The sequence below is a fragment of the Lactuca serriola genome, chromosome 1 (assembly GCF_051521515.1).
Source record: "Lactuca serriola cultivar US96UC23 chromosome 1, Lser_US96UC23_V15, whole genome shotgun sequence".
Taxonomy (NCBI): Eukaryota; Viridiplantae; Streptophyta; class Magnoliopsida; order Asterales; family Asteraceae; genus Lactuca; species Lactuca serriola.
The window spans coordinates 206,273,436-206,286,964 of record NC_136408.1 but is presented as its reverse complement, the minus strand read 5'-3'; the positions used below and the strand labels follow the sequence as shown (position 1 = coordinate 206,286,964).

General features: G+C 45.0%; 32 non-coding genes and 6 pseudogenes across 32 annotated transcripts; all 38 read right to left on the bottom strand.

Moving 5' to 3' along the window:
• Nucleotides 1–169: 169 nt before the first annotated feature.
• On the bottom strand, nucleotides 170–288 carry LOC145076441 (5S ribosomal RNA). Its single transcript, XR_013692676.1, has one exon. It is a non-coding gene; the product is annotated as a 5S ribosomal RNA (ribosomal RNA).
• A 232-nt stretch (nucleotides 289–520) lies between these two features.
• LOC145078782 (5S ribosomal RNA) lies at nucleotides 521–639 on the bottom strand. Its single transcript, XR_013694314.1, has one exon. It is a non-coding gene; the product is annotated as a 5S ribosomal RNA (ribosomal RNA).
• Nucleotides 640–870: 231 nt separating this feature from the next.
• On the bottom strand, nucleotides 871–989 carry LOC145080068 (5S ribosomal RNA; annotated as a pseudogene).
• Nucleotides 990–1,222: 233 nt separating this feature from the next.
• Nucleotides 1,223–1,341, bottom strand: LOC145076984 (5S ribosomal RNA). The gene has a single exon (XR_013692899.1). It is a non-coding gene; the product is annotated as a 5S ribosomal RNA (ribosomal RNA).
• A 232-nt stretch (nucleotides 1,342–1,573) lies between these two features.
• On the bottom strand, nucleotides 1,574–1,692 carry LOC145079493 (5S ribosomal RNA). Its single transcript, XR_013695004.1, has one exon. It is a non-coding gene; the product is annotated as a 5S ribosomal RNA (ribosomal RNA).
• Nucleotides 1,693–1,928: 236 nt separating this feature from the next.
• On the bottom strand, nucleotides 1,929–2,047 carry LOC145075851 (5S ribosomal RNA). Its single transcript, XR_013692533.1, has one exon. It is a non-coding gene; the product is annotated as a 5S ribosomal RNA (ribosomal RNA).
• Nucleotides 2,048–2,287: 240 nt separating this feature from the next.
• Nucleotides 2,288–2,406, bottom strand: LOC145073149 (5S ribosomal RNA). The gene has a single exon (XR_013691258.1). It is a non-coding gene; the product is annotated as a 5S ribosomal RNA (ribosomal RNA).
• A 232-nt stretch (nucleotides 2,407–2,638) lies between these two features.
• Nucleotides 2,639–2,757, bottom strand: LOC145078781 (5S ribosomal RNA). Its single transcript, XR_013694313.1, has one exon. It is a non-coding gene; the product is annotated as a 5S ribosomal RNA (ribosomal RNA).
• Nucleotides 2,758–2,988: 231 nt separating this feature from the next.
• Nucleotides 2,989–3,107, bottom strand: LOC145080267 (5S ribosomal RNA; annotated as a pseudogene).
• A 229-nt stretch (nucleotides 3,108–3,336) lies between these two features.
• Nucleotides 3,337–3,455, bottom strand: LOC145078538 (5S ribosomal RNA). Its single transcript, XR_013694093.1, has one exon. It is a non-coding gene; the product is annotated as a 5S ribosomal RNA (ribosomal RNA).
• A 236-nt stretch (nucleotides 3,456–3,691) lies between these two features.
• On the bottom strand, nucleotides 3,692–3,810 carry LOC145076598 (5S ribosomal RNA). The gene has a single exon (XR_013692717.1). It is a non-coding gene; the product is annotated as a 5S ribosomal RNA (ribosomal RNA).
• A 231-nt stretch (nucleotides 3,811–4,041) lies between these two features.
• Nucleotides 4,042–4,160, bottom strand: LOC145078780 (5S ribosomal RNA). The gene has a single exon (XR_013694312.1). It is a non-coding gene; the product is annotated as a 5S ribosomal RNA (ribosomal RNA).
• Nucleotides 4,161–4,391: 231 nt separating this feature from the next.
• LOC145078975 (5S ribosomal RNA) lies at nucleotides 4,392–4,510 on the bottom strand. Its single transcript, XR_013694506.1, has one exon. It is a non-coding gene; the product is annotated as a 5S ribosomal RNA (ribosomal RNA).
• A 236-nt stretch (nucleotides 4,511–4,746) lies between these two features.
• LOC145079987 (5S ribosomal RNA) lies at nucleotides 4,747–4,865 on the bottom strand (annotated as a pseudogene).
• Nucleotides 4,866–5,096: 231 nt separating this feature from the next.
• On the bottom strand, nucleotides 5,097–5,215 carry LOC145078936 (5S ribosomal RNA). The gene has a single exon (XR_013694467.1). It is a non-coding gene; the product is annotated as a 5S ribosomal RNA (ribosomal RNA).
• Nucleotides 5,216–5,442: 227 nt separating this feature from the next.
• LOC145078329 (5S ribosomal RNA) lies at nucleotides 5,443–5,561 on the bottom strand. The gene has a single exon (XR_013693908.1). It is a non-coding gene; the product is annotated as a 5S ribosomal RNA (ribosomal RNA).
• Nucleotides 5,562–5,802: 241 nt separating this feature from the next.
• On the bottom strand, nucleotides 5,803–5,921 carry LOC145073654 (5S ribosomal RNA). Its single transcript, XR_013691482.1, has one exon. It is a non-coding gene; the product is annotated as a 5S ribosomal RNA (ribosomal RNA).
• A 232-nt stretch (nucleotides 5,922–6,153) lies between these two features.
• On the bottom strand, nucleotides 6,154–6,272 carry LOC145079108 (5S ribosomal RNA). The gene has a single exon (XR_013694632.1). It is a non-coding gene; the product is annotated as a 5S ribosomal RNA (ribosomal RNA).
• Nucleotides 6,273–6,506: 234 nt separating this feature from the next.
• Nucleotides 6,507–6,625, bottom strand: LOC145076067 (5S ribosomal RNA). Its single transcript, XR_013692583.1, has one exon. It is a non-coding gene; the product is annotated as a 5S ribosomal RNA (ribosomal RNA).
• A 235-nt stretch (nucleotides 6,626–6,860) lies between these two features.
• Nucleotides 6,861–6,979, bottom strand: LOC145074125 (5S ribosomal RNA). The gene has a single exon (XR_013691713.1). It is a non-coding gene; the product is annotated as a 5S ribosomal RNA (ribosomal RNA).
• Nucleotides 6,980–7,219: 240 nt separating this feature from the next.
• On the bottom strand, nucleotides 7,220–7,338 carry LOC145073142 (5S ribosomal RNA). The gene has a single exon (XR_013691252.1). It is a non-coding gene; the product is annotated as a 5S ribosomal RNA (ribosomal RNA).
• Nucleotides 7,339–7,569: 231 nt separating this feature from the next.
• Nucleotides 7,570–7,688, bottom strand: LOC145078779 (5S ribosomal RNA). Its single transcript, XR_013694311.1, has one exon. It is a non-coding gene; the product is annotated as a 5S ribosomal RNA (ribosomal RNA).
• A 231-nt stretch (nucleotides 7,689–7,919) lies between these two features.
• Nucleotides 7,920–8,038, bottom strand: LOC145078974 (5S ribosomal RNA). The gene has a single exon (XR_013694505.1). It is a non-coding gene; the product is annotated as a 5S ribosomal RNA (ribosomal RNA).
• Nucleotides 8,039–8,274: 236 nt separating this feature from the next.
• LOC145079986 (5S ribosomal RNA) lies at nucleotides 8,275–8,393 on the bottom strand (annotated as a pseudogene).
• A 231-nt stretch (nucleotides 8,394–8,624) lies between these two features.
• On the bottom strand, nucleotides 8,625–8,743 carry LOC145078935 (5S ribosomal RNA). The gene has a single exon (XR_013694466.1). It is a non-coding gene; the product is annotated as a 5S ribosomal RNA (ribosomal RNA).
• Nucleotides 8,744–8,971: 228 nt separating this feature from the next.
• LOC145078318 (5S ribosomal RNA) lies at nucleotides 8,972–9,090 on the bottom strand. Its single transcript, XR_013693897.1, has one exon. It is a non-coding gene; the product is annotated as a 5S ribosomal RNA (ribosomal RNA).
• A 244-nt stretch (nucleotides 9,091–9,334) lies between these two features.
• On the bottom strand, nucleotides 9,335–9,453 carry LOC145073647 (5S ribosomal RNA). The gene has a single exon (XR_013691480.1). It is a non-coding gene; the product is annotated as a 5S ribosomal RNA (ribosomal RNA).
• A 232-nt stretch (nucleotides 9,454–9,685) lies between these two features.
• On the bottom strand, nucleotides 9,686–9,804 carry LOC145079107 (5S ribosomal RNA). Its single transcript, XR_013694631.1, has one exon. It is a non-coding gene; the product is annotated as a 5S ribosomal RNA (ribosomal RNA).
• Nucleotides 9,805–10,038: 234 nt separating this feature from the next.
• LOC145076065 (5S ribosomal RNA) lies at nucleotides 10,039–10,157 on the bottom strand. Its single transcript, XR_013692582.1, has one exon. It is a non-coding gene; the product is annotated as a 5S ribosomal RNA (ribosomal RNA).
• Nucleotides 10,158–10,392: 235 nt separating this feature from the next.
• LOC145074110 (5S ribosomal RNA) lies at nucleotides 10,393–10,511 on the bottom strand. The gene has a single exon (XR_013691708.1). It is a non-coding gene; the product is annotated as a 5S ribosomal RNA (ribosomal RNA).
• A 241-nt stretch (nucleotides 10,512–10,752) lies between these two features.
• LOC145073134 (5S ribosomal RNA) lies at nucleotides 10,753–10,871 on the bottom strand. The gene has a single exon (XR_013691251.1). It is a non-coding gene; the product is annotated as a 5S ribosomal RNA (ribosomal RNA).
• A 231-nt stretch (nucleotides 10,872–11,102) lies between these two features.
• Nucleotides 11,103–11,221, bottom strand: LOC145078777 (5S ribosomal RNA). Its single transcript, XR_013694309.1, has one exon. It is a non-coding gene; the product is annotated as a 5S ribosomal RNA (ribosomal RNA).
• A 231-nt stretch (nucleotides 11,222–11,452) lies between these two features.
• Nucleotides 11,453–11,571, bottom strand: LOC145080266 (5S ribosomal RNA; annotated as a pseudogene).
• Nucleotides 11,572–11,800: 229 nt separating this feature from the next.
• LOC145078527 (5S ribosomal RNA) lies at nucleotides 11,801–11,919 on the bottom strand. Its single transcript, XR_013694082.1, has one exon. It is a non-coding gene; the product is annotated as a 5S ribosomal RNA (ribosomal RNA).
• Nucleotides 11,920–12,156: 237 nt separating this feature from the next.
• LOC145076594 (5S ribosomal RNA) lies at nucleotides 12,157–12,275 on the bottom strand. The gene has a single exon (XR_013692716.1). It is a non-coding gene; the product is annotated as a 5S ribosomal RNA (ribosomal RNA).
• Nucleotides 12,276–12,506: 231 nt separating this feature from the next.
• LOC145078775 (5S ribosomal RNA) lies at nucleotides 12,507–12,625 on the bottom strand. The gene has a single exon (XR_013694308.1). It is a non-coding gene; the product is annotated as a 5S ribosomal RNA (ribosomal RNA).
• Nucleotides 12,626–12,856: 231 nt separating this feature from the next.
• Nucleotides 12,857–12,975, bottom strand: LOC145078973 (5S ribosomal RNA). Its single transcript, XR_013694504.1, has one exon. It is a non-coding gene; the product is annotated as a 5S ribosomal RNA (ribosomal RNA).
• Nucleotides 12,976–13,211: 236 nt separating this feature from the next.
• Nucleotides 13,212–13,330, bottom strand: LOC145079985 (5S ribosomal RNA; annotated as a pseudogene).
• Nucleotides 13,331–13,529: the final 199 nt, after the last annotated feature.

Below are 13,529 nucleotides of genomic sequence, written 5' to 3'. Positions count from 1 at the left end.
GCGGGGCGTGGGACCTACGTGACTGATCGGCTCCGTTCCAAAAATACGAAAACCATCAACCATGAACCGGAGGGCACCCGAGCCTAGAAATAGCAAGAAAGAAAGGAAAAAAAACCAAAAAACCGCACGTAAAATGTAAAAAAAAAACGCAAACGGACAACGAAAAAGGTGGGTGCAACACGAGGACTTCCCAGGGGGTCACCCATCCTAGTACTACTCTCGCCCAAGCACGCTTAACTGCGGAGTTTTGATGGGATCCGGTGCATTAGTGCTGTTATGATCACACCGAAAATAATATCCATGTTTATTGCTTTTATGTGTTACAAGATGCACAATTTCCTTTGTTTTTGTACGCGGGGCGTGGGATCCACGTGACCGATCGGCTCCGTTCCAAAAATACGAAAACCATCAACCATAAACCGGAAGGCACCCGAGCATAGAAATAGCCAGAAAGAAAGGAAAAAAACAAAAAAACAGCACGTATAATGTAAAAAAAAAATGCAAACGGACAACGAAAAAGAGGGTGCAACACGAGCACTTCCAAGGGGGTCACCCATCCTTGTACTAATCTTGCCCAAGCACGCTTAACTGCGGAGTTCTGATGGGATTCGGTGCATTAGTGCTGGTATGATCGCACACGAAATACTATCCATGTTTATTGCTTTTATGTGTTACAAGACGCAAAACCTTCTTTGTTTTGGTACGCGGGGCGTGGGATCCACGTGACCGATCGGCTCCGTTCCAAAAATACGAAAACCATCAACCATAAACCGGAAGGCACCCGAGCATAGAAATAGCAAGAAAGAAAGGATAAAAAACTAAAAAACCGCACGTAAAATGTAAAAAAAATGCAAACGGACAACGAAAAAGAGGGTGCAACACCAGCACATCCCAGGGAGTCACCCATCGTTGTACTACTCTCGCCCAAGCACGCTTAACTGCGGAGTTCTGATGGGATTCGGTGCATTAGTGCTGGTATGATAGCACACGAAATACTATTCATGTTCATTGCTTTTATGTGTTACCAGAGGCAGAACTTCCTTTATTTTGGTATGCGGGGCGTGGGACCTACGTGACTGATCGGCTCCGTTCCAAAAATACGAAAACCATCAACCATGAACCGGAGGGCACCCGAGCATAGAAATAGCAAGAAAGAATGGAAAAAAACCAAAAAACCGCACGTAAAATGTAAAAAAAAAAGGCAAACGGACAACGAAAAAGGAGGGTGCAAAACGAGGACTTCCCAGGGCGTCACCAATCCAAGTACTACTCTCACCCAAGCACGCTTAACTGCGGAGTTCTGATGGGATCCGGTGCATTAGTGCTGTTATGATCACACCCAAAATAATATCCATGTTTATTGCTTTTATGTGTTACAAGACGCATAATCTCCTTTGTTTTTGTACGCGGGGCGTGGGATCCACGTGACCGATCGGCTCCGTTCCAAAAATACGAAAAGCATCAACCATAAACCGGAAGGCACCCGAGCATAGAAATAGCCAGAAAGAAATGAAAAAAACAAAAAAACAACACGTAAAATATAAAAAAAAAATGCAAACGGACAACGAAAATGAGGGTGCAACACGAGCACTTCCCAGGGGGTCACCCATCCTTGTAGTAATCTTGCCCAAGCATGCTTAACTACGGAGTTCTGATGGGATTCGGTGCATTAGTGCAGGTATGATCGCACACGAAATACTATCCATGTTTATTGCTTTTATGTGTTACAAGACGCAGAACCTTCTTTGTTTTGGTATGCGGGGCGTGGGACCCATGTGACCGATCGACTCCGTTCCAAAAATACGAAAACCATGAACCATGAACCGGAGGGCACCCGAGCATAGAAATAGCAAGAAAGAAAGGAAAAAAAAACAAAAAAACGCACGTAAAATGTAAAAAAAAATGCAAACGGACAAACTAAAAAGGGCAGGGTGCAACATGAGGACTTCCCAGGGGGTCACCAATCCTAGTACTACTCTCGCCCAAGCACGCTTAACTGCGGAGGTCTGATGGGATCCGGTGCATTAGTGCTGGTATGATCGCTCCCGAAATACTATTCATGTTCATTGCTTTTATGTGTTACCAGAGGCAGAACTTCCTTTATTTTGGTACGCGGGGCGTGGGACCTACGTGACTGATCGGCTCCGTTCCAAAAATACAAAAACCATCAACCATGAACCGGAGGGCACCCAAGCATAGAAATAGCAAGAAAGAAAGGAAAAAAAACCAAAAAACCGCACGTAAAATGTAAAAAAAAAAAAAAAACGCAAACGGACAACGAAAAAGGTGGGTGCAACACGAGGACTTCCCAGGGGGTCACCCATCCTAGTACTACTCTCGCCCAAGCACGCTTAACTGCGGAGTTTTGATGGGATCCGGTGCATTAGTGCTGTTATGATCACACCCAAAATAATATCCATGTTTATTGCTTTTATGTGTTACAAGATGCAGAATCTCCTTTGTTTTTGTACGCGGGGCGTGGGATCCACGTGACCGATCGGCTCTGTTCCAAAAATACGAAAACCATCAACCATAAACCGGAAGGCACCCGAGCATAGAAATAGCCAGAAAGAAAGGAAAAAAACAAAAAAACAGCACGTATAATGTAAAAAAAAAATGCAAACGGACAACGAAAAAGAGGGTGCAACACGAGCACTTCCAAGGGGGTCACCCATCCTTGTACTAATCTTGCCCAAGCACGCTTAACTGCGGAGTTCTGATGGGATTCGGTGCATTAGTGCTGGTATGATCGCACACGAAATACTATCCATGTTTATTGCTTTTATGTGTTACAAGACGCAGAACCTTCTTTGTTTTGGTACGCGGGGCGTGGGATCCACGTGACCGATCGGCTCCGTTCCAAAAATACGAAAACCATCAACCATAAACCGGAAGGCACCCGAGCATAGAAATAGCAAGAAAGAAAGGATAAAAAAACTAAAAAACCGCACGTAAAATGTAAAAAAATGCAAACGGACAACGAAAAAGAGGGTGCAACACGAGCACATCCCAGGGAGTCACCCATCGTTGTACTACTCTCGCCCAAGCACGCTTAACTGCGGAGTTTTGATGGGATTCGGTGCATTAGTGCGGGTATGATAGCACACGAAATACTATCCATGTTTATTGCTTTTATGTGTTACAAGACGCAGAGCCTACTTTGTTTTCGTACGCGGGGCGTGGGACCCATGTGACCGATCGGCTCCGTTCCAAAAATATGAAAACCATGAACCATGAACCGGAGAGCACCCGAGCATAGAAATAGCAAGAAAGAAAGGAAAAAAAACCGCACGTAAAATGTAAAAAAAAAAAACGCAAACGGACAAACTAAAAAGGGGGGTGCAACAAGAGGGCTTCCCAGGGTGTCACCAATCCTAGTACTACTCTCGCCCAAGCACGCTTAACTACGGAGGTTTGATGGGATCCGGTGCATTAGTGCTGGTATGATCGCTCCCGAAATACTATTCATGTTCATTGCTTTTATGTGTTACCAGAGGCAGAACTTCCTTTATTTTGGTACGCGGGGCGTGGGACCTACGTGACTGATCGGCTCCGTTCCAAAAATACGAAAACCATCAACCATGAACCGGAGGGCACCCGAGCATAGAAATAGCAAGAAAGAAAGGAAAAAAAAACCAAAAAACCGCACGTAAAATGTAAAAAAAAAAACGCAAACGGACAACGAAAAAGGTGGGTGCAACACGAGGAATTCCCAGGGGGTCACCCATCCTAGTACTACTCTCGCCCAAGCACGCTTAACTGCGGAGTTTTGATGGGATCCGGTGCATTAGTGCTGTTATGATCACACCGAAAATAATATCCATGTTTATTGCTTTTATGTGTTACAAGATGCACAATCTCCTTTGTTTTTGTACGCGGGGCGTGGGATCCACGTGACCGATCGGCTCCGTTCCAAAAATACGAAAACCATCAACCATAAACCGGAAGGCACCCGAGCATAGAAATAGCCAGAAAGAAAGGAAAAAAACAAAAAAACAGCACGTATAATGTAAAAAAAAATGCAAACGGACAACGAAAAAGAGGGTGCAACACGAGCACTTCCAAGGGGGTCACCCATCCTTGTACTAATCTTGCCCAAGCACGCTTAACTGCGGAGTTCTGATGGGATTCGGTGCATTAGTGCTGGTATGATCGCACACGAAATACTATCCATGTTTATTGCTTTTATGTGTTACAAGACGCAAAACCTTCTTTGTTTTGGTACGCGGGGCGTGGGATCCACGTGACCGATCGGCTCCGTTCCAAAAATACGAAAACCATCAACCATAAACCGGAAGGCACCCGAGCATAGAAATAGCAAGAAAGAAAGGATAAAAAACTAAAAAAACGCACGTAAAATGTAAAAAAAATGCAAACGGACAACGAAAAAGAGGGTGCAACACGAGCACATCCCAGGGGGTCACCCATCCTTGTACTACTCTCGCCCAAGCACGCTTAACTACGGAGTTCTGATGGGATTCGGTGCATTAGTGCTGGTATGATAGCACACGAAATACTATTCATGTTCATTGCTTTTATGTGTTACCAGAGGCAGAACTTCCTTTATTTTGGTACGCGGGGCGTGGGACCTATGTGACTGATCGGCTCCGTTCCAAAAATACGAAAACCATCAACCCTGAACCGGAGGGCACCCGAGCATAGAAATAGCAAGAAAGAAAGGAAAAAAAACCAAAAAACCGCACGTTAAATGTAAAAAAAAAAAACGCAAACGGACAACGAAAAAGGGGGGTGCAACACGAGGACATCCCAGGGGGTCACCCATCCTAGTACTACTCTCGCCCAAGCACGCCTAACTGCGCAGTTTTGATGGGATCCGGTGCATTAGTGCTGTTATGATCACACCCAAAATAATATCCATGTTTATTGCTTTTATGTGTTACAAGATGCACAATCTCCTTTGTTTTTGTACGCGGGGCGTGGGATCCACGTGACCGATCGGCTCCGTTCCAAAAATACGAAAACCATCAACCATAAACCGGAAGGCACCCGAGCATAGAAATAGCAAGAAAGAAAGGATAAAAAACTAAAAAACCGCACGTAAAATGTTAAAAAAATGCAAACGCACAACCAAAAAGAGGGTGCAACACGAGCACATCCCAGGGGGTCACCCATCCTTGTACTACTCTCGCCCAAGCACGCTTAACTGCGGAGTTCTGATGGGATTCGGTGCATTAGTGCTGGTATGATAGCACACGAAATACTATCCATGTTTATTGCTTTTATGTGTTACAAGACGCAGAGCCTACTTTGTTTTGGTACGCGGGGCGTGGGACCCATGTGACCGATCGGCTCCGTTCCAAAAATACAAAAACCATGAACCATGAACCGGAGGGCACCCGAGCATAGAAATAGCAAGAAAGAAAGGAAAAAAAAACCGCACGTAAAATGTAAAATAAAACGCAAACGGACAAACTAAAAAGGGGGGTGCAACAAGAGGACTTCCCAGGGTGTCACCAATCCTAGTACTACTCTCGCCCAAGCACGCTTAACTACGGAGGTTTGATGGGATCCGGTGCATTAGTGCTGGTATGATTGCTCCCGAAATACTATTCATGTTCATTGCTTTTATGTGTTACCAGAGGCAGAACTTCCTTTATTTTGGTACGCGGGGCGTGGGACCTACGTGACTGATCGGCTCCGTTCCAAAAATACGAAAACCATCAACCATGAACCGGAGGGCACCCGAGCATAGAAATAGCAAGAAAGAAAGGAAAAAAAACCAAAAAACCGCACGTAAAATGTAAAAAAAAAAAAACGCAAACGGACAACGAAAAAGGGGGGGGGGTGCAACACGAGGACTTCCCAGGGGGTAACCCATCCTAGTACTACTCTCGCCCAAGCACGCTTAACTGCGGAGTTTTGATGGGATCCGGTGCATTAGTGCTGTTATGATCACACCCAAAATAATATCCATGTTTATTGCTTTTATGTGTTACAAGATGCAGAATCTCCTTTGTTTTTGTACGCGGGGCGTGGGATCCACGTGACCGATCGGCTCCGTTCCAAAAATTCGAAAACCATCAACCATAAACCGGAAGGCACCCGAGCATAGAAATAGCAAGAAAGAAAGGTTAAAAAACCAAAAAACCGCACGTAAAATGTCAAAAAAAATGCAAATGGACAACGAAAAAGAGGGTGCAACACGAGCACATCCCAGGGGGTCACCCATCGTTGTACTACTCTCGCCCAAGCACGCTTAACTGCGGAGTTCTGATGGGATTCGGTGCATTAGTGCCGGTATGATAGCACACGAAATACTATCCATGTTTATTGCTTTTATGTGTTACAAGACGCAGAGCCTACTTTGTTTTGGTACGCGGGGCGTGGGACCCATGTGACCGATCGGCTCCGTTCCAAAAATACGAAAACCATCAGCCATGAACCGGAGGGCACCCGAGCATAGAAATAGCAAGAAAGAATGGAAAAAAAACCAAAAAACCGCACGTAAAATGTAAAAAGAAAACGCAAACGGACAACGAAAAAGGGGGGTGCAACACAAGGATTTCCCGGGGGGTCACCAATCCTAGTACTACTCTCGCCCAAGCACGCTTAACTGCGGAGTTCTGATGGGATCCGGTGCATTAGTGCTGTTATGATCACACCCAAAATAATATCCATGTTTATTGCTTTTATGTGTTACAAGACGCATAATCTCCTTTGTTTTTGTACACGGGGCGTGGGATCCATGTGACCGATCAGCACCGTTCCAAAAATACGAAAACCATCAACCATAAACCGGAAGGCACCCGAGCATAGAAATAGCCAGAAAGAAAGGAAAAAAAAACAAAAAACCGCATGTAAACTGTAAAAAAAAAAAATGCAAACGGACAACGAAAAATAGTGTGCAACACGAGGACTTCCCAGGGGGTCACCCATCCTTGTACTACTCTCGCCCAAGAACGCTTAACTTCGGAGGTCTGATGGGATCCGGTGCATTAGTGCTGGTATGATCGCTCCCGAAATACTATTCATGTTCATTGCTTTTATGTGTTACCAGAGGCAGAACTTCCTTTATTTTGGTACGCGGGGCGTGGGACCTACGTGACTGATCGGCTCCGTTCCAAAAATACAAAAACCATCAACCATGAACCGGAGGGCACCCAAGCATAGAAATAGCAAGAAAGAAAGGAAAAAAAACCAAAAAACCGCACGTAAAATGTAAAAAAAAAAAAAAAACGCAAACGGACAACGAAAAAGGTGGGTGCAACACGAGGACTTCCCAGGGGGTCACCCATCCTAGTACTACTCTCGCCCAAGCACGCTTAACTGCGGAGTTTTGATGGGATCCGGTGCATTAGTGCTGTTATGATCACACCCAAAATAATATCCATGTTTATTGCTTTTATGTGTTACAAGATGCAGAATCTCCTTTGTTTTTGTACGCGGGGCGTGGGATCCACGTGACCGATCGGCTCTGTTCCAAAAATACGAAAACCATCAACCATAAACCGGAAGGCACCCGAGCATAGAAATAGCCAGAAAGAAAGGAAAAAAACAAAAAAACAGCACGTATAATGTAAAAAAAAATGCAAACGGACAACGAAAAAGAGGGTGCAACACGAGCACTTCCAAGGGGGTCACCCATCCTTGTACTAATCTTGCCCAAGCACGCTTAACTGCGGAGTTCTGATGGGATTCGGTGCATTAGTGCTGGTATGATCGCACACGAAATACTATCCATGTTTATTGCTTTTATGTGTTACAAGACGCAGAACCTTCTTTGTTTTGGTACGCGGGGCGTGGGATCCACGTGACCGATCGGCTCCGTTCCAAAAATACGAAAACCATCAACCATAAACCGGAAGGCACCCGAGCATAGAAATAGCAAGAAAGAAAGGATAAAAAACTAAAAAAACGCACGTAAAATGTAAAAAAAATGCAAACGGACAACGAAAAAGAGGGTGCAACACGAGCACATCCCAGGGGGTCACCCATCCTTGTACTACTCTCGCCCAAGCACGCTTAACTACGGAGTTCTGATGGGATTCGGTGCATTAGTGCTGGTATGATAGCACACGAAATACTATTCATGTTCATTGCTTTTATGTGTTACCAGAGGCAGAACTTCCTTTATTTTGGTACGCGGGGCGTGGGACCTATGTGACTGATCGGCTCCGTTCCAAAAATACGAAAACCATCAACCCTGAACCGGAGGGCACCCGAGCATAGAAATAGCAAGAAAGAAAGGAAAAAAAACCAAAAAACCGCACGTTAAATGTAAAAAAAAAAAACGCAAACGGACAACGAAAAAGGGGGGTGCAACACGAGGACATCCCAGGGGGTCACCCATCCTAGTACTACTCTCGCCCAAGCACGCCTAACTGCGCAGTTTTGATGGGATCCGGTGCATTAGTGCTGTTATGATCACACCCAAAATAATATCCATGTTTATTGCTTTTATGTGTTACAAGATGCACAATCTCCTTTGTTTTTGTACGCGGGGCGTGGGATCCACGTGACCGATCGGCTCCGTTCCAAAAATACGAAAACCATCAACCATAAACCGGAAGGCACCCGAGCATAGAAATAGCAAGAAAGAAAGGATAAAAAACTAAAAAACCGCACGTAAAATGTTAAAAAAATGCAAACGCACAACCAAAAAGAGGGTGCAACACGAGCACATCCCAGGGGGTCACCCATCCTTGTACTACTCTCGCCCAAGCACGCTTAACTGCGGAGTTCTGATGGGATTCGGTGCATTAGTGCTGGTATGATAGCACACGAAATACTATCCATGTTTATTGCTTTTATGTGTTACAAGACGCAGAGCCTACTTTGTTTTGGTACGCGGGGCGTGGGACCCATGTGACCGATCGGCTCCGTTCCAAAAATACAAAAACCATGAACCATGAACCGGAGGGCACCCGAGCATAGAAATAGCAAGAAAGAAAGGAAAAAAAAAACCGCACGTAAAATGTAAAATAAAACGCAAACGGACAAACTAAAAAGGGGGGTGCAACAAGAGGACTTCCCAGGGTGTCACCAATCCTAGTACTACTCTCGCCCAAGCACGCTTAACTACGGAGGTTTGATGGGATCCGGTGCATTAGTGCTGGTATGATTGCTCCCGAAATACTATTCATGTTCATTGCTTTTATGTGTTACCAGAGGCAGAACTTCCTTTATTTTGGTACGCGGGGCGTGGGACCTACGTGACTGATCGGCTCCGTTCCAAAAATACGAAAACCATCAACCATGAACCGGAGGGCACCCGAGCATAGAAATAGCAAGAAAGAAAGGAAAAAAAACCAAAAAACCGCACGTAAAATGTAAAAAAAAAAAAACGCAAACGGACAACGAAAAAGGGGGGGGGGGGGTGCAACACGAGGACTTCCCAGGGGGTAACCCATCCTAGTACTACTCTCGCCCAAGCACGCTTAACTGCGGAGTTTTGATGGGATCCGGTGCATTAGTGCTGTTATGATCACACCCAAAATAATATCCATGTTTATTGCTTTTATGTGTTACAAGATGCAGAATCTCCTTTGTTTTTGTACGCGGGGCGTGGGATCCACGTGACCGATCGGCTCCGTTCCAAAAATTCGAAAACCATCAACCATAAACCGGAAGGCACCCGAGCATAGAAATAGCAAGAAAGAAAGGTTAAAAAACCAAAAAACCGCACGTAAAATGTCAAAAAAAATGCAAATGGACAACGAAAAAGAGGGTGCAACACGAGCACATCCCAGGGGGTCACCCATCGTTGTACTACTCTCGCCCAAGCACGCTTAACTGCGGAGTTCTGATGGGATTCGGTGCATTAGTGCCGGTATGATAGCACACGAAATACTATCCATGTTTATTGCTTTTATGTGTTACAAGACGCAGAGCCTACTTTGTTTTGGTACGCGGGGCGTGGGACCCATGTGACCGATCGGCTCCGTTCCAAAAATACGAAAACCATCAGCCATGAACCGGAGGGCACCCGAGCATAGAAATAGCAAGAAAGAATGGAAAAAAAACCAAAAAACCGCACGTAAAATGTAAAAAGAAAACGCAAACGGACAACGAAAAAGGGGGGTGCAACACAAGGATTTCCCGGGGGGTCACCAATCCTAGTACTACTCTCGCCCAAGCACGCTTAACTGCGGAGTTCTGATGGGATCCGGTGCATTAGTGCTGTTATGATCACACCCAAAATAATATCCATGTTTATTGCTTTTATGTGTTACAAGACGCATAATCTCCTTTGTTTTTGTACGCGGGGCGTGGGATCCATGTGACCGATCAGCACCGTTCCAAAAATACGAAAACCATCAACCATAAACCGGAAGGCACCCGAGCATAGAAATAGCCAGAAAGAAAGGAAAAAAAAACAAAAAACCGCATGTAAACTGTAAAAAAAAAAAATGCAAACGGACAACGAAAAATAGTGTGCAACACGAGGACTTCCCAGGGGGTCACCCATCCTTGTACTACTCTCGCCCAAGAACGCTTAACTTCGGAGGTCTGATGGGATCCGGTGCATTAGTGCTGGTATGATCGCTCCCGAAATACTATTCATGTTCATTGCTTTTATGTGTTACCAGAGGCAGAACTTCCTTTATTTTGGTACGCGGGGCGTGGGACCTACGTGACTGATCGGCTCCGTTCCAAAAATACAAAAACCATCAACCATGAACCGGAGGGCACCCAAGCATAGAAATAGCAAGAAAGAAAGGAAAAAAAACCAAAAAACCGCACGTAAAATGTAAAAAAAAAAAAAAAAACGCAAACGGACAACGAAAAAGGTGGGTGCAACACGAGGACTTCCCAGGGGGTCACCCATCCTAGTACTACTCTCGCCCAAGCACGCTTAACTGCGGAGTTTTGATGGGATCCGGTGCATTAGTGCTGTTATGATCACACCCAAAATAATATCCATGTTTATTGCTTTTATGTGTTACAAGATGCAGAATCTCCTTTGTTTTTGTACGCGGGGCGTGGGATCCACGTGACCGATCGGCTCTGTTCCAAAAATACGAAAACCATCAACCATAAACCGGAAGGCACCCGAGCATAGAAATAGCCAGAAAGAAAGGAAAAAAACAAAAAAACAGCACGTATAATGTAAAAAAAAATGCAAACGGACAACAAAAAAGAGGGTGCAACACGAGCACTTCCAAGGGGGTCACCCATCCTTGTACTAATCTTGCCCAAGCACGCTTAACTGCGGAGTTCTGATGGGATTCGGTGCATTAGTGCTGGTATGATCGCACACGAAATACTATCCATGTTTATTGCTTTTATGTGTTACAAGACGCAGAACCTTCTTTGTTTTGGTACGCGGGGCGTGGGATCCACGTGACCGATCGGCTCCGTTCCAAAAATACGAAAACCATCAACCATAAACCGGAAGGCACCCGAGCATAGAAATAGCAAGAAAGAAAGGATAAAAAAACTAAAAAACCGCACGTAAAATGTAAAAAAATGCAAACGGACAACGAAAAAGAGGGTGCAACACGAGCACATCCCAGGGAGTCACCCATCGTTGTACTACTCTCGCCCAAGCACGCTTAACTGCGGAGTTTTGATGGGATTCGGTGCATTAGTGCGGGTATGATAGCACACGAAATACTATCCATGTTTATTGCTTTTATGTGTTACAAGACGCAGAGCCTACTTTGTTTTCGTACGCGGGGCGTGGGACCCATGTGACCGATCGGCTCCGTTCCAAAAATATGAAAACCATGAACCATGAACCGGAGAGCACCCGAGCATAGAAATAGCAAGAAAGAAAGGAAAAAAAACCGCACGTAAAATGTAAAAAAAAAAAACGCAAACGGACAAACTAAAAAGGGGGGTGCAACAAGAGGGCTTCCCAGGGTGTCACCAATCCTAGTACTACTCTCGCCCAAGCACGCTTAACTACGGAGGTTTGATGGGATCCGGTGCATTAGTGCTGGTATGATCGCTCCCGAAATACTATTCATGTTCATTGCTTTTATGTGTTACCAGAGGCAGAACTTCCTTTATTTTGGTACGCGGGGCGTGGGACCTACGTGACTGATCGGCTCCGTTCCAAAAATATGAAAACCATCAACCATGAACCGGAGGGCACCCGAGCATAGAAATAGCAAGAAAGAAAGGAAAAAAAAAACCAAAAAACCGCACGTAAAATGTAAAAAAAAAAACGCAAACGGACAACGAAAAAGGTGGGTGCAACACGAGGAATTCCCAGGGGGTCACCCATCCTAGTACTACTCTCGCCCAAGCACGCTTAACTGCGGAGTTTTGATGGGATCCGGTGCATTAGTGCTGTTATGATCACACCGAAAATAATATCCATGTTTATTGCTTTTATGTGTTACAAGATGCACAATCTCCTTTGTTTTTGTACGCGGGGCGTGGGATCCACGTGACCGATCGGCTCCGTTCCAAAAATACGAAAACCATCAACCATAAACCGGAAGGCACCCGAGCATAGAAATAGCCAGAAAGAAAGGAAAAAAACAAAAAAACAGCACGTATAATGTAAAAAAAAATGCAAACGGACAACGAAAAAGAGGGTGCAACACGAGCACTTCCAAGGGGGTCACCCATCCTTGTACTAATCTTGCCCAAGCACGCTTAACTGCGGAGTTCTGATGGGATTCGGTGCATTAGTGCTGGTATGATCGCACACGAAATACTATCCATGTTTATTGCTTTTATGTGTTACAAGACGCACAACCTTCTTTGTTTTGGTACGCGGGGCGTGGGATCCACGTGACCGATCGGCTCCGTTCCAAAAATACGAAAACCATCAACCATAAACCGGAAGGCACCCGAGCATAGAAATAGCAAGAAAGAAAGGATAAAAAACTAAAAAAACGCACGTAAAATGTAAAAAAAATGCAAACGGACAACGAAAAAGAGGGTGCAACACGAGCACATCCCAGGGGGTCACCCATCCTTGTACTACTCTCGCCCAAGCACGCTTAACTACGGAGTTCTGATGGGATTCGGTGCATTAGTGCTGGTATGATAGCACACGAAATACTATTCATGTTCATTGCTTTTATGTGTTACCAGAGGCAGAACTTCCTTTATTTTGGTACGCGGGGCGTGGGACCTATGTGACTGATCGGCTCCGTTCCAAAAATACGAAAACCATCAACCCTGAACCGGAGGGCACCCGAGCATAGAAATAGCAAGAAAGAAAGGAAAAAAAACCAAAAAACCGCACGTTAAATGTAAAAAAAAAAAACGCAAACGGACAACGAAAAAGGGGGGTGCAACACGAGGACATCCCAGGGGGTCACCCATCCTAGTACTACTCTCGCCCAAGCACGCCTAACTGCGCAGTTTTGATGGGATCCGGTGCATTAGTGCTGTTATGATCACACCCAAAATAATATCCATGTTTATTGCTTTTATGTGTTACAAGATGCACAATCTCCTTTGTTTTTGTACGCGGGGCGTGGGATCCACGTGACCGATCGGCTCCGTTCCAAAAATACGAAAACCATCAACCATAAACCGGAAGGCACCCGAGCATAGAAATAGCAAGAAAGAAAGGATAAAAAACTAAAAAACCGCACGTAAAA